Here is a 17,969-nt window from a genome sequence, read left to right as displayed (position 1 = left end):
ATGACAAAAACAGCTTCACAATAACTAATGCCATCTATTACTTTGGTTTCTCTATAGAGCTCATCTGGTTTTACAAGCACCACATCCAGGATATTTTTCCCTCTAGTTGGTTCCATCACTTTCTGAATCAGCTGTGCTTCCCATATTTACTTATTTGCCATTTGTTGGTCAAGCTTCCTGTCATTCAAATTACCTTCCCAATTGACATTTGGTAAATTGAGATCACCCACTAGAATCACGTTCCTTTCCTTATCGTTTCCCACATAGCTGATTATCTTATCAAATAAGTCTGAATCAGCGTCTGCGCTACCCTTTCCCGGTCTGTACACTCCAAAGACATCAAGTTGCCTACTATCTTTATACTCCGTACGGCTCTACTTCTAAATTGACGTATTTAGTATTACCATTTGGAATTGCTAGGCGGGCATTAATTCCATTGTGGAGTTTTATCTCCCGTGTGCAGTTATCAGACTGTGCCACATAAGAGGCTTCTAATAAGTTCACCTGCATACACCCCAGCATCAGTGGGTAGGGTCTGACACATCCCACTCTGACGAGTCTAGTGTCAGACCTAAGACAAAATGCTGGTTAATAGAGCAATCGCCTGAAAAGCCATACATCCAATTTTTGATCTGATTTTTGATATGCTCTATTGGTGGAAAAATATCTAATTCCCTTCATGGGAATTTAGTATTACCATTTAGCCATCTTTAACGTACGGGAAGTCTCTTGTACAGTACGGTATTATTCACCAACTTTTTTCTACATTTTGTTTCAGAACATCCTGAACATTTCTTCCAACAAATGTTTCAACGGAATTATAACATCAACTTGACTATCTTTCAGATCCATTCGACTACCACATTTGCGAACTCCGCTAGTTTTGACATATGTTTTATCATAAGCAACGCCTCTACAGAAGTTCAATTTTCTTCTTGACTTTCAGATATCCCAAACATATACATTTTAACTTGTTTATTACATTCACAATTCCGTTTTAAATAACTGACAGTGATTTTACCACCTTGGATTCAATTTGGGAATTGAAGAAACATCCCCCTTTGATGATTGTGTTTACACTCAAGGCCATCACAGTCTTAATTATATTATAAAAATATGGATCCATTTTAGTTTTAAACTCTCAAAATTTCATGTTTAATCACGTTTTAATCTTCAAAACTGTTAATTCACTCTCTTTTAACATACTTTGGTGCATTATCGTTGTTTTAGATGTTATTGTATAATGTTTTACGAAATCATTTTTCAACATTTTAACCTATAATTTATAAGTATATGTATTATTTTTAAGATTGATATAGGCTGATGATGCCCGTAAGGAGGGTGAAACATGTACCTTTGACTTTTATGTATTATGTATAAAAAAAATATTTGACCATATGAAATAGTGGATCATATTGTATTGTATTGAACAGGTGGACTTATAATATTGTAATAATACTTGAGACATACGTCAACTTCAATACGGAACCAAAATGAGAATAGTTACTTGTAACATACCACTTAGTCGAGCAGCTCTTCTTCTTTCTCTCAATTCTTCCCAACCCAAACATTGCAACATTTTTGTAACGCTACTCTTTTGTCAGAAATCACCCAGAACAAATCGAGCTGCTTTTCTTTGGATTTTTTCCAGTTCTTGAATCAGGTAATCCTGGTGAGGGTCCCATACACTGGAACCATACTCTAGTTGGGGTCTTACCAGAGATTTATATGCACTCTCCTTTACATCCTTACTACAACCCCTAAACACCCTCATAACCATGTCCAGAGATCTGTACCCTTTATTTACAATCTCATTTATGTGATTACCCCAATGAAGATCTTTCCTTATATTAACACCTAGATACTTACAATGATCCCCAAAAGGAACTTTCACCCCATCAACGCAGTAATTAAAACTGAGAGGACTTTTCCTATTTGTGAAACTCACAACCTGACTTTTAACCCCGTTTATCATCATACCATTGCCTGCTGTCCATCTCACAACATTTTCGAGGTCACGTTGCAGTTGCTCACAATCTTGTAACTTATTTATCACTCTATAGAGAATAACATCATCCGCAAAATGCCTTACCTCCGATTCCACTCCTTTACTCATATCATTTATATATATAAGAAAACATAAAGGTCCAATAATACTGCCTTGAGGAATTCCCCTCTTAATTATTACAGGGTCAGATAAAGCTTCACCTACTCTAATTCTCTGAGATCTATTTTCTAGAAATATAGCAACCCATTCAGTCACTCTTTTGTCTAGTCCAATTGCACTCATTTTTGCCAGTGTAGTCTCCCATGATCCACCCTATCAAATGCTTTAGACAGGTCAATCGCGATACAGTCCATTTGACCTCCAGAATCCAAGATATCTGCTATATCTAGCTGGAATCCTACAAGTTGAGCTTCAGTGGAATAACCCTTCCTAAAACCGAATTGCCTTCTATCGAACCAGTTATTAATTTCACAAACATGTCTAATATAATCAGAAAGAATGCCTTCCCAAATCTTACATACAATGCATGTCAAACTTACTGGCCTGTAATTTTTCAGCTTTATGTCTATCACCCTTTCCTTTATACACAGGGGCTACTATAGCAACTCTCCATTCATTTGGTATAGCTCCTCCGACCAAGCAATAATCAAATAAGTACTTCAGATATGGCACTATATCCCAACCCATTGTCTTTAGTATATTCCCAGAAATCTGATCAATTCCAGCCGCTTTTCTAGTTTTCAACTTTTGTATCTTATTGTAAATGTCATTGTTATCATACGTAAATTTTATTACTTCTTTGGCCTTAGTCTCCTCCTCTATCTTGACATCATCCTTGTAACCAACAATCTTTACATACTGCTGACTGAATACTTCTGCCTTTTGAAGATCCTACTATGCTGTAATAGAAATGAAACCTGCTGTTTGCACAAAAAATACCCACGAATAAATCAGGCAAGATACTATCTAATATATGGTACTGTAGCTACACTACAATTGTCAACTGAAATATGGTTATGTGATTATTACAGATGGTGGAATAAAAGTGTCCTTAAATGCTGAAAAATATGAGGTTGTTTACAATAATTTCTCAAAAGTATCTCTGTCTAAACTACGCCAGGGACTTGAATTGCAATTATTTCACTAAACAGATCCAAAAGATCAGCAAAAGTAATTGTTTGAGCCTCGAACTTTACCAACAGTATGTTACAGGTTGTGGACACAGTGTAAAATTATAAAAATAACAATTTCTTCAGGAACAAATCTTGCAGAAGTAGCACAATTAACGGATTAAAACTGTACAACAACGCATGAAATACCTCATATGCACTAGGCTACACAATACAATTTTATAGCATAGCAACATTAAGTAACTATATATCTGCCACTTCGAAACCAAACCGGATATTGTGAAGTACGGTATGTATTAATCGTAAATTATAAACAACCAACGAGCTTCTGGCTCATTACAAACAAATATCACTTGACCTTGGAATCATACACCGGGTCACTGAGTGCACCAGGAAATTTTTATTTCGCAGTAATTTTGTGTTTAACCTCCAACCTCCGTGACTCTTCTTTGACCTTCGTACTCTCTCGGCTCGTGAGCGCTGTATTCTTAGAAGCTTCCCTACAAACTGTGCTGGTAGTAAGCAGGTAGCAAATAGCCACGGCAAGCTGTGCTCAGCGACAGGCAGCAAGAGTCAAAGAGCTCCTGTGTTTGAAACAGTGTTAACTGTTGTAGTCTGTACATTACTGAGCTTGAGTTGCAGTCAAGAGTGTTGTGTTGAGCTTGTACAAAGTTTATTTATGTGATCTCTGCAATCTGCAAATGTTTTTAAGGTGATAAATATGTTTTGGACTTGGCTAGTGACATTTGGACAATGGCTGGAACTCTGAAACATATAACCTTAGAGACTAAACTGGAAGTTTTCAAAGACAGTGATAACAGGTAGACGTGGCGAGGAAGTATGGATTTGGACAATGAACACTGGCTACGTTCCTTAAGAAACTTAAAGAAATCGAAGAAAGTTTTCTAGGTGGCAAGTTTAACCCTTCATGAAAAAGGATGAAGACGGTTGCTGCTGACAATGTGGACAGTGCTACACTGTGGTGGTTTAATGAGATATGTACGCAGAACATTCCAATTAATGGCCCCTTGATACGTCAAAAAGCCTTACATTTCGCTAAGTTGCTTGGCGATTCTAATTTTAAGGCAAGTAACGGATAGCTGCAGAAGTTTAAGGAGCAGCATGGGATCATTTTTAAAGTGATTTCAGGCAAAGATAAATTGGCACCTTTAGGTGATACAGAATGTTGTCGGAAGAACACCATGTGTAAACTGCTGGAAAAGTACAGTCCTGAAACATGTACAAAGCAGATAAGACAGGATTGTTTTACCAGTTGATGCCAGAGAAGACGATGGCCTTTAGAGGAGATAAATGTAAAGGAGGGAAGCAATCTAAAGTACACCTAACGGTTCTTCTCTACAGCAACGCGACGGGGACACACAAGTTGACACCATTGGTGATTGGAAGATCAGCAAACCCCCGATGCTTCAAAAATGTAAAAAGCTTAAAAAGTAAGAGCACACACATTTTATTTTATCTTTCTTTAATAAGTTGAAGCAGTACCTACTGTAGTCATTTTATGAGTATGCATGAAGAGTAGGTACATACAGCACTGTACTCTACCACATTTATTTCAATTTTTTTTGTAATTCTAAATGTGATTTTTTTATAGCAGTCAATTACAAGGCAAATCGAACACCATGGATGACATCTGCTCTCTTTAGTGAGTGCTTGCTTTCTTTTGATAAAAGGAAGGCAAGAACAAAGAAAAAAATTGCATTGCTGGTGGATAATTGTAGTGCGCAAAACAACATACCAGTGTTGAAGAATGTAGAACTATGCTACTCCCCCACAAACTGTACTTCGACCCTTCAGCCACAGGACATGGGAATAATTAAGAACTTCAAGACAAAATACCGTTCACGTCTAATTCAACATGTGACTGCAAACATTGAAAGAAAGGTGGACAACCCCTACAGTTTCACCATGAAGGAGGCTTGTGACATGATTGCTAAACAGCTGGAAGGAAAAAAAGCAAGGATTTCCGAAAGTGAAGATGTTGGTGAGAATGTTGTGGTGGATAAAGAAATACAGGATGATGTTCAAAGTGATCTTGAGGTGTATTCAGCAGCAACTGGGAAAACCTTAGATATATCAGTGGTTGAATATGTGTCAGTGGATGATGAGGTGTTGGTGTTTGAAGCACACACCGACGAATCTATCATCGAAGAGTTAAAGGTAGATTTGCCTGCTGAAGATTCTGATGATGACAGTCATGTGGTAAGTGTAAATCCTCCTCCTCTGATGGAACAAATCGGTCAGTTGGAAACCATCCAGCAAGTAGCATCTTCAATCCCCAGTGTTTCAGCAGAACAATCGATTGTGTTAGAGGAGATAAAAACGATATTTACAAGAGAGTGGTTAAGAGAAAAGAAGCAAAGGAAAATTAGTGAATTCTTCTGTACATAAGAGTAAGATACTCTACTAACAAATGGAGTGAACAAAATGTGTTTCATTAATTGTATTTTAATGTTCTTTTTCATCAGAAGAGTACTGTATATACTGCACTTTTTGGTACAGTAAGTACAGTGCTGTAGTAGTCAATATTTTACAAAACCTCATTATAATAATAACCCTGCTATAACAATATTAATTTTAAGGTCCCCTGGATTTTGTTCTATCGAGGTTTGACTGTAGATGATTAGTGTGGAAACTGACAGGGCATAATCTATGATAGACTCTAAATCAGATTTTGTAGTATGCTTGAAAGAAGATGCTCCGCATTAAATTAGCATTCACTGCACATCATATGCAGTTGGCCATTTTTCACACTGATAATTCAATTCCTAACAAGCAAATGCTTGCCAAACTCCAAAGAACATATTCAAACTCTTCAAAAGATCTCACCAAAACACCTCCATGAGCTTTCGCCTGGTGTGAAAATGGGAAACCATGGAAAACCTTTCTCAAGGCTGCCAAGAGTGGGGTTCGAATACACTTATCTCCCGAATGCAGGCTGACAGCTTCGCACCCCTAACAACATATGGCAGAGTGGAGATTCAACTGAATTGTTTTTAATTGCTGGTGATATAAATAAGATCGAGCTTGATAGCTGCAGTCGTTTAAGTGCGGCCAGTATCCAGTAATCGTCACCATAAGGCATATCTATGTCGGTGTGACGTAAAGCAAATAGCAAAAAAAAAAAAAGATAAGGATTTTTTGCTACCAGAATGGCTTCAACAGCAGAAGTTAGTTTTGGAAGGGAAAATATATATTTCTTTTACAGTTGGCTTTATGTCGCACTGACGCATACAGGTCTTATGGCGATGACAGGACAGGAAAGGGCTAGGAATGGGAAGGAAGTGGCCATGGACTTAATTAAGGTACAGCCACAGCATTTGCCTGGTGTGAAAATGGGAAACCACGGAAAACCATCTTCAGGGCTGCAAAAGGTGGGGTTCGGATCCACTATCTCCTAATTGCAGGCTCATAGCTGTGCACCCCTAACCGCACGGCAAGCTAGCTCGGTGAAAATATCTTCAGAGAGGTCAAGCAAACTACTAAAAAAGTCTACAAGTTTCCAGAGTGTTTTAGGAATCACGTGCATTTCATTATCTTGTGTCCGGCTCCATGGCTAAATGGTTAGCGTGCTCGGGCGGGGTCGGGAATTTTCACCAAATTTGTTTAATTCCTCTGACACGGGGGCTGGGTGTATGTGCCGTCTTCATCATCATTTCATCCTCATCACGACGCGCAGGTCGCCTACGGGTGTCAAATCAAAAGACCTGCTCCAGACCTCTCCGGAGGCCACACACCATTATCATCATCTTGTGAACTAGGATTCAGCTTCGTTAACAGGATAAAAAGGAAGCAGAGACTTTACCTGGATATCATTACACTACAAGATGTCGTGCAGCTGGCAGAAAATGGAGCACCCTTAGAAGACTTCCTTTTTTTTTTCTCTCTCTTTCAATTTTGTTGAAGTCCGACGGGCAGAGAGAAGTCTCATGGTGAGGAAAGGGTTGGAAGTGGGAAGGAAGCAGCTGTGACCTATATTATGGTACAGCTCCAGCATTTGCTTGGTGAGAAAATGGGAAACCACAGAAAACAATCTTCAGCGCTGCTGACAGTGGGGTTCGAACACACTATTTCTCCAATGTAAATGCACAGCTGTGCAACCCTAACCGCACAGCACATTTGCTCAGTCTTAGAAGACTATAATCCTCATGAGGCCACAAAGTCAGTGGTATTTCTCATCAGGACTGCGTCATGTTCGTGGCCATAAGGGTGAACACTCCAAATCCAGCTAGGGAAGGTGTGAGGGGTAAACCTGTGAAGTAATTTTACACTTTACCCTTTAACTGGCAGTCGTCTACATTTTCAAGGAAATATTTTCAAAGGATATTTCTTACACCAAATGGACTCTGTGAATGATCTGATGACTTGATAAACATTTATTTACATTATGTTCAGTAATTAGGGAATGTTGCTTGAGATAAACACTGCTGAAAAGTAACAATCAGTAATTTTGATAAAATTTGTGTTGCTTCAGAGCAACACTGCCGATTAAAGGGTTGAAACCATGGAGGCCATGGATATGGTAGCCAAAACAATGATGGCATTCAAATCCTAGAATTTGCTGAAGCGTGGGATCTATCTGTAACAAACACCTCTTTAAAAAAAAAAAAAAAAAAAAAAAAAAAGCAGAATTCACACCTTACCACTTAATATAGTGGAAGCCAAATGTCTCAAATTGATTAATGGATGAAAAGACTAAGAGACCTTGCGATGGTCAAGGATACAAAAGTAATCCTCAATACAGACTACTTGTACTAGATGCCACAGGTCCATATACACTGCCTGACAAAAAAACAGTTGAGCACTCAGAAGGAGTGATTGAAAGTGAATGAAACTACATATGCTGAAATACCATGTGCCTTTATGGAACTGATTACAATAAGGGATGAAAGAGACAAGGCCATTGACAGATACAGGTGAAATGTTGGCGCCAGGTCAGTAGTGTCGCACCTCGCCTGGCCACAATGTCTGCCCTTATGCGGTTCGGAATTGTGTCAAAACAGCCTTTGGATCCTCTCCTGAGGCAAGTTCGTTCACAGTTGTTTCAGCTATCCCTCCAGATCCCGCAGGTTGGTACTGAGACAGAGTCCCCTTCCAAAGTCATCCCACAAGTGTTCAATGATGGACAGGTCTGGGGGACTTGCTGACCACGGGAGGACCTCAACGTGCTCTAGGCAATCCATAGACACACGTTCTGTGTTTGGACGTGCATTACCTTGTTGGAACACTGTCCCAGGTTGCTGTGCCATAAGGGGTAGGATTTGCGGCCGCAGAATGTCTACGACATATCGTTGTGCCGCCAAAGTCTGCCGATGCACTATTAGAGGTGATCTGAACACATATCCTATGGCTACTACCCACACCATGATGCTAGGGATTACGCCTGTGTGCCTTTCCACAATATGGGCAGGATCTGCCCTCTGCCCTAGATGCTGCCAAACTTGCACATGATGGTCATTAGAGGTTATGGAGAAGCGGGACTCATCACTGAACATGATGCGATGCCAGTTGTCTTCTGTCTGTGCCTCCCGGGCAAGGCACCACTCCAAAGCATGCGTTGGTATTCTGGTGTCAATGGCAACCGACGCATGGGGCAGTAGGACTCCAATTCAGTGTAAGCGAGTAGTCGAGATACTGTGCGGGAACACAGGGAATGTTGTAGAATCTCAAATTCATGATCGCAGAATGGCAGGTGCCAAAGTTATGGGACCCCACACACCATACGACGGTCCTCCGCAGGAGTGGTGTTTCTTGGTCGACCTGAACCTGCACAACATGATTGGTTGCCTCATGTACCCACTGAGTCCAACATCATGCCACTGTGGAATGGCCCACATGCCTGGCAATTGCGCACGATACGACCAACCAGCCTCGTGCTGTCCCACAATGCGGCCTCTGTCAAATGCTGTCAATTGGTTATAGGCTGTCCTAACGCATCTGCAAGGCATTGTGGGTGCTTTGTACTGTATGCATTCCTCTCTGAATGTCTTGCTTAACTGTCTGACTTACAGAAGTTGAGTGTAACAACTTCAACACAAAACAGGACGGTGCCATCACGAATGCATTCTGGTGGGCATTCTACACATTACAGACCACTGTAAATCTAATCATTTACTCACACATCAGTTGTATGCATGTATACCTAAATGGGATAATACTGGCCCACTAATTTTGGGTGCTTAACGTTTTATGTCAGGCAGTGTAGATTATGTATCTGTGAGGCCCAGCACAAAGATTGAACGCATTAAATGGTGGAGACTAGTAGATCATCGAACTACCATCAAAGCAGCACCGAAATCAACGATTTCAAGTTCTACAATGTCATCCGTAGAAGATGGCTGGAACACACTCTCTGAATCCATCAAGACGTGCCACATCCACCATACGTCACCAAACCAAATTGATGCCCTATTGACATGCAGACAAGGTGGTGGAATGATGATGTGCAGCAGGCAACCAGGAAAAAGGTAGCTGCTTACAAGACACGGCACCAGACATGGAGAATTCAGAAAGGTACCGGACTCTATAAAGTCCACTGCAAAATGAGCTGTAGCAACGGCAAAACCAGCACATTACAAAGTCATCTATGATGAACTGGATAAACCTAGCCCCACGAATAGAATCTACAAACTTGCCCGCGCTCATAATCACACCACACAAGATCTATATCATTTATCAACATCAAAGACAGAAATGGGCTCCTCCTACAAAGACATGACATAACTACATCACTGGAAGGAGTATTTTGAGGAGACATGCAACAAGGAGTTCCCTCATTCACCTCTACCTACAGCCGATCCCATTCACGGCCCAGTGCCCACTATCACTACGGAAGAAGTGTCCACTGCCATCAACAGAATGAAGCCTGGGAAAGCCCCTGGTGCAGATGATATCACAGCAGAAGAATGGAATCTTCTGGAAGAACTGACTTCAACAGGATTATTAGGTACGACACAGTACTAGAGGGTGGAAACCAGTATCACAAATCCAATTTGGAAAGGAAAGGGAAATATACAGGATTTTTCAAACTCCTTATGCCATGTGCAGCATTCTCCCAAAAATTTTCGTTAGCTGGCTGGCAGGACTGAGTAACCGGGCGGGAAATACTACGTAAAAAATAAATATGATAAAATTTCAATTTATTCGCCTCAGTTCATTAACAATAATATTAGACAGGTAAATACCAGGTAAATACAAGGTGTATGCATACGTTTTTGCGTTTTTGTGGCAAAGAAAACAGGTAATTATGGTGAATTTTTTTTTTGTTTATTCAAAATATTGGCCATCGGCTTCTACACACTTCGCACATCTTTCAGGTAAGTTATGAATACTATGACAGAAAAACTGCTTGTCGTTTGCGGCAAACCATTCGTAGAGCCATTTTCCAACTTCCTCAAAATTGCTGAAGTGCTGTCCTGCAAGTGCATGCCCCATTGATGTGAAGAGTTGGAAGGGGTGGGGTACGGCAGGTGTGGTAGAATGTCCATCCAAGCCATTTCAAGGTGTCTTTCATCGGTTTTGCTGTGTGAGACGGTGCATTGTCATGTAACAATATCACTTTGCCACATCTTCTGGCGCACTGCGGTCATCTTTCGATCAATGCATGATTTAAATTAATCACTTGTTGACAATAGCGTTGTGCATTAACGGTTTCACCTGGCTTCAAGAGTTCATAATACACAATACCGCTCTGGTCCAACCAGACACAAAGTATGGTCTTTCACATTGAAATCACCACATTTAAATTGTCGAAACCATGTCTCACATGTTCTAACCGATGGAGCGTTTTCACCATATGTCTCTACCATCAAACGATGACTTTCCACAGCCTTTTTCTTTTGATTAAGTAAAAAAAGACCGGGCGAGTTGGCTGTGTGGTTAGGGGCATGCAGCTGCTATCTGGCATCCAGGAGATAGTGGGTTCAAATCCCACTGTCGGCAGCCCTGATGATGGTTTTCCGTGGTTTCCCATTTTCACACCAGGCACATGCTGGGGCTGTACATTACAGCCACGGCCGCTTCCTTCCTATTCCTAGGTCTTTCCTGTCCCATCGTTGTCATAAGACCTATCTGTGTCGGTGCAACACACACACACACACACACACACACAAAAAAAAAACTTTGACATCATCACTGAACGATACAACAAAGACACTAGTGTTCGGCGGACTCAACTTGTGTGTGTTGGTAGGTTAATGTCAGAAGAACAAATTGATGTACATGTCCAATTCATACGCTGCGTGCTGCTCGCTGGTGCCATCTCTTAGTGAAACCGGAAAAGACTTAGGCCTATGAATATGCCTGGCATTAACTGCAAAATTGAACTATTTTAATGTTATCACAAACAAGACATAACTTCTAGTATTCTACTGTTCATTCATAATCATGTAACGCCGGGACTTAGCACTCGGTTGCTGTGGAGAACCATACCGGTTTGTGATGACATGCAGTGTCGAGTGCTCGCATGCGATTCCACCGTAATCCTGACACCTCTCGCGCATGACATTACATGATAGTCAAGCTAAACATTTAAACTCCAATGTAATCGATGCAATTATGGTAACATTAATGAAGATTTATCATTTAAATAACCAGTTTTACAGTATATATGCTTTAATCTGGAGCACCCAGTGACTTAAATATGTGTTAATATTATGTAAATAGCACGTATCTAGGTTATGTTAGCTGGGCGGTCTGTAAAACGGCAGGGCGGCGCGTCAAGTAGAAAGGTCCTCGAAAGAAAATTGCATATGAGCATGTATTTTCCCATTGGATCATGGCTGAAGATGACCCAGTACACGTGGAGTCAAAACTAGTCCCAATTATATAAGACACAACACAAGTTAATGGTACTGAATAGGTAGACCCTTCTCTACCCTTTGATAGTTATGCCATGTGTTCTTGACATGCGATCACGAAACATCATCACTGTCTCATCTAACAAGTGTGGCTTTGTTAAAAACAGCAGAACAAGAGACGCCATCCATCCACTTCATCTATTGATGGAAAGATACGAGAAAAGGAAGACAGTTCACTTGGCCTTTCTTGATTTTAGGATTGGGCACTATGTCACTGTTTCGGCACATCGTGCCGTTGCACAGTTATGTTCCGTTGTTCCGGAACACCGAGTGTCAGCTGTTTTGAAACATTCTCAAGCAAGACCAAGACAGTAACTCACTGACCCATCCAAAGCACTGCCCTTCGCCTACTAGCTGACTGTTAATACCGGCAGTGTGCCACCACATGCTGGAGTGTTCAGTCATATCCTCTTTGTTCTGCGAGTCCTGTTGCACCAGCCACTGGCCTTCGGTACATGCACATCGCTTAATGTGTTCTGTTTTGTTTTCAACTTTCTATAAGTGTGTTTTTATTCAAGCCTAGCAACATATTGTACACCGTACAAAAGACTGTAAACTTTGCAGAATGTCACACCAGAATCCAGGTGTATTTTGGAACGAATGAACGTTCTTAACCTAAAAGCAACATTTAAACATGACTTTTTTGGGCGCGTATTTCAGAATACGGACTGGAAAATTTATAATGTCCAATAACGGACTTATTCAGGACAAATATTTCACATTCCCTATGGGAATCAACATCTATATCATCTGATGGCAAGGCAGGCATCAAGTTTTTGTAATGAGATATAGTCTCTCAAAGTGCACTGGCACTGCTGGTGGCTCCAAGTAGCCTACGCAGTAGCCTCCACGGTATGCACTAGCCATGCGTCTTCGTGGGTGTGCTATTTACCAACTGAAGAACTCTATTTAGCACAGTGGGGCGAAACACTGGTAACCAGGATGAGTTAGCTGGAAAATTTATAATATCCAATAACAGACCATTTATATTGGTATTATTGCTTTTCCACGTCCCGTGAAGCTTTATCCTCCTCCTAATTGCTCACAATACAGGCTGATACATTTCAATTCATAAAAATATTATTGTAATAGTTACTTTTAAACTCCTGTACTGTTGCTGTAACCGTGATATGTTAATTGCATATTGACTGCAAAATCTTGGCCTAAACGCACCCTTTAAATGTAATTATTCCGTGTGAATTTCAGTGTTCCAACTGTTCCTTCATGTTCTATGCAGCTTTACGCTGGCTGCAACTACCCACAGCATGTCAGGTACAGGCACTTCCCGGCTGACGTGGAGCATGTCATGTTGCCTCACGAAGTTACCTCTTCCGCGTAGTTACAGTTCCATGTGTAGTGTGCCGGCACAGTATACCAAAACACTCCACCTCAGACTCCTAACGTTTCAGAACAGCTGACTGTTGCAGTCTCCCAACCCTACTTGATTTGGAAAAGGAGTTCGACAGGTGATCTCATTTGGCTGGCAAGGAGACTACACAGTTTACCTGAAGCCAATGTCAACCGGGTGAAACTTCTGTACCAAATGACCACAAATTCAGTATGGCGTGCAGCAGGAATGTCCAATACCTTCCCCATCAATGTTGATGCCCATCAATGATCAGCCTTGTCACCACTGCTGTTCATACTCTGCATGAACGCCATCACAAATGACATCCAGGCTGAGCATCCACGGACATTATTATATGCGGACGATGTCATGCTAGCTAATGAGACACGTAAGGGCACAATTATAGATTGAGATATCTTTGAAGGTATGTATTGATGTTAAAAATACATTCCGGTTTCAATCTCCTACAGATAATCTTTGACTGAAGAACATAAACAAGAAAATTAAAAAGATAAAAAAACAAATACATCAATTTAGTACATTAATTATTCAAAGACAATGTACGATTTTTTATATTAACGATAAAATGTGTATGATAACATATTAAAATTAGTAATATTTCATGTGTATAGTTCCCTACCGGAGCCCTTTATGGATCTGAATGCTGGCCTACAACATCGAAGCACGAACAGGCACTTCATGCAACAGAAATTAAGACGCTGTGGTGGTCCAATGGCTTGACTCGACTAGACCATATCAGGAACGATGTTGTGCGGAAGAAATTCAAAGCTGCCCCAATCATAGAGAAAATGAGTGAATCATGTCTGCGATGGTATGGGCATGTACTCCGTAGCAGTGAAACCTCAGTTGCAAAGACTGCCCTTCACTGGAATGTGGAGGGTCGCCGACCTAGAGGGTGACCACAAACACGCTGGCTGGATAGGGCGAGAGATGACACGCCACTCACCAAAGTCAGCATTCAGGACACTATGGATCGATTGAAGTGGAGGAAACATTGCAAGAAGGCAGACCCCAGATAAATGGGAAAGTGATGATTTTAATCAGCATTAGGCCTATATGATCTTCAACTTCATAACAAGATTAAAAGAATTCAAATTGGCCTAATAATAATGGAGCAATACAATACATTTTAGTTTATGCTGAATGTTGAAATATATTTCCCTCCCCCACTTCTACAAGACTGATTTTATGATTAATTTACATATTCAAATTGAGCAAGAATTTAATTTTTTTCCCTTGCCATTTGTTTTGCATCGCAAGAAATGATTCCTTCAAACAGCATATATATATATATATATATATATATAAAAAGAACATCAAAATCAATCGCTCATCTTGAAAATGCACGGCTTCCCTTTGTAATGCACTCGAAATTGTAAAAACTGAGGAGGATCTGAACTGATCAAAAGGTAATGTATTTAATGAAATTAAGGCAAATTTGAAAAAGGTGCTGTTTTAACAATAATATTTGTTTCACGTCCCACCAACTACATATTTATGGTTTTTGGAGATGCCAAAGCAAAATTTGAAGATTCTCAACCAACAACTGTCCCCAGATGAAACAACTTTGTTTCAATTTCCTACCATAACATCATGTAATTTAGAGTGGAGTTTCTCCAGGTATAAAAACATACGGATGACAACCCAAGAAGCTTCGAATTTGCCAACTTCAAAATGCACATGATTATCCAGAGTAAATTTACTGATAGTGGGGACTAATGCAAGGTTCAGATATTTTATTCTCATTTTTATAAATAGTTTTCTGTGTAGACACTAGCCAAGTCCTTCGTCACCGAATGTTACACTTTTTTTTTACTTTTCAGTTTACCAAAATGAAACAAAGAATTTTCTGATAACTGTAAGATCACATTTTTTACATAAAATAATCTGTAAGGTCATACATCTTTTTTGGGTCATATTTGTTTGCATAATTTTAGGTCATTAAAATCTGCCCTCATTCATAATCCAGTCATCATCACAATATTTTCTTAGCAAAGGAAACACCTCAAATAAAACAGAGCATTTTTTTAAGTATCACTAATAAATATTACCCCTACATGAGTAACACTAAATTGTGACCCACAGTCAGAAATTTTACCACGTTAGTTTACGATGAGTTTGAAGCTAATGACAATTAATAATAGGAATTATGGGTTTCTGCAAAATTTTCTGATACAGTAATTATTTTTCTAATATGAATGTTTATGTTGCCTTCTGTATGCATACTTACTCTACCCTAAATCAACAATGTACTTAGATTTTATTCTATTATTAGTACCTCCTAACTGACTGACTTCAATCTTTAAAAGTCCCACCCCAAAATAATATGTACAATTCCTTTGTAGAATTAACCGGCTCATTGCAATTAACTGAAATGAAATAATAAAAATCAGAACACACTTCCATTTTCAAAATTACACACACTCAGTTCTACTTCAGTTGTTGAACTATGACCACTAAACTTTGCAACAGGATAATAGAGTTGGACTTCTTGCTTGCAACACACTGAAAACATATATTATTTTCAAACGAACTGTGCATTACTGGCCAGGAATATACCGACTACTGGAACAAGCAAGCTTCATGTCTGACTTCGTCCCTGGACTCAAGGAGGCTTACAAGAATTCAGTTATCCATTCGTCAAATTGCAATGGTTTCTGCTTTAGTGTCTAGATTCCAACACAACAAAGCACACGCCGTACATTACAAATGAAGCTCTCTTCAATAATTTTCAGCCCACACATATAAAGAATAATGGAGAATTACACAAAACTATTTCTATTCACTGCGTGAAGAGTAAATTTTAATATGCATCCAAATTCAGACTTTTGAAAACTGCTGAGCTATCGGTTATAGAGGCCGTGGAAATGTTCAACACAGTAAACTGTATACCCTATAAGATTTGAGGAAGTAGGTAAAATAAATCATTAGACTTAAACCCAATGTAATGACCAACGGAGTCCTACAAGTAAATTTAAGGTTACGTGAAAGAATGTGATCCACGAAATGTCACTGTAATATTTTCCCAAATGGAAGATAATAATTGCTTTTACTCAAATAAAGTCTAAAATCTCAAGTAAATTGAGAAATAATACGAAATATTTCATTTGTAGAGAATGCATACATACTTTATAGGCTTTATAGGCCTTACAACAATAACACTTCTTCTACGTAGCAGCGCTTCCGTTAGTGTTTTGTTTACACTGTTGTGTGCAAGGAGTAAAGGATACAGGGAGATGCCTTGAAGCTCTGAGAAGGGCCCCATATACATGCAGACTTCTGGAATACTTACCTGCACAGACTTGCCTCCGGGAGGCACACGCTCAGACTAAATGATTATTTACCGAGGAAGTTGAATACGACGCGCTCAGCTGTTTACTGTTTAAGATTTTGCGCTTCGGATCGTTGAAAAATATATACGGATTGAAATTAATTAGATAGTCGGTATAGAATATGAGTTGTTATTTGGACATAATGTAGCGCTCTGCACGAAAAAGACGCGCAAAAAAATATTTCAGTTTTCATATTTGTAGGTTACCACGTTTACATTTATTGCCGCAACTCTGAGATAGAGCTTTCGTCGCAAAGTCTCCGGCTGAATTCAAGCAGTGCCAGAATGTCAGAGATTTGAATGCAGACTTTTTGTCGGCAGACTTATCGGCCATACACACAGAGACATGTCTGAAGAGACTGGTTTGCGCAGACTTACCTCCGACTAAGTCTGCGCGTGTATGGGGCTCTAGAGTGAAGTCCAATGACAGTGGTCTACAAAGGGGTCGTGGACGTAAATAGGCGCGAGAACGTATGCTCTTTTTTGATAGTCACTATCACAGCTTATTGATGTGAATACGGTGTACGCAAATTGTAATTGCGGTAATTTTCAGATGCGAACACTGAGCGACACGCTAAAATGTAAAAGAGATACTAAAATTTAGTTGATGTTGTAGCTCTTACAATGTCGTGTTGTGCATACGGTTGCAAGAATCGGAAATCCAAAAATATTCCTGGAATAACATTTCAAAGGTAAGATTCTAAGTATGGCTTTTTTTAATAGTACAGTACATTATACTACCTCATTGTATTTCGGAGTCTCGGAAGCACCGTCCACGTTTTGTAAGAATTATTACGTTAGACTTGTTGCTTATCGTCAATTTTTCCTGAGGTTTCCTGTTCATGAAGAAAGGAGAGCGGAGTGGATTAAGGCCATCCGAAGGGAAAATTGGATACCTTCTTCTTATACCGGAATATGTTCAGCACATTTCAAACCGGAATTATTTGATCGGTCCATGAAGAAAGTTGTTTGGAAGGTGAATGCAGTACCTACTATTTTTGAAGAATTAGAGCACTCGAGGCCTAGGGAACTTTTCATTTTCACGCCTTTCGTGCCCCTTGTCTTCCTTTGGCCGATACCTTGATTCTTCGAAGTGTCGGATCCCTTCCATTCTTCCTCCTAATTAGTGTTAACGGAGGATGGTTGCCCAGTTGTACTTCCTGTACGGTATAATAAGGCCCACGGTATCCCCTGCCTGTCGTAAAAGTCCATGGAGAGGTGGAGATAGGACAACACCCACGATATCCTATGCTTC

General features: G+C 39.9%; 1 protein-coding gene across 4 annotated transcripts in view; it reads right to left on the bottom strand.

The window, feature by feature from the left end:
• The window catches only part of LOC136862771 (uncharacterized), a 142,939-nt gene that overhangs the window by 85,207 nt on the left and 39,763 nt on the right, over nt 1–17,969 (bottom strand). For 2 of the 4 annotated variants that reach the window (XM_067139014.2, XM_067139013.2), the window contains exon 1: nt 16,512–16,592. The gene's annotated coding sequence lies outside the window, so the exon portion shown is untranslated. Of the gene's footprint in view, nt 1–16,511; nt 16,593–17,969 lie in introns of those variants that run through there. The other 2 variants (XM_068226513.1, XM_067139015.2) reach the window with 2 other exon arrangements.

The sequence above is a fragment of the Anabrus simplex genome, chromosome 2 (assembly GCF_040414725.1).
Source record: "Anabrus simplex isolate iqAnaSimp1 chromosome 2, ASM4041472v1, whole genome shotgun sequence".
NCBI classification, from domain to species: Eukaryota; Metazoa; Arthropoda; class Insecta; order Orthoptera; family Tettigoniidae; genus Anabrus; species Anabrus simplex.
This window is presented reverse-complemented; position numbering and strand designations above follow the sequence as displayed.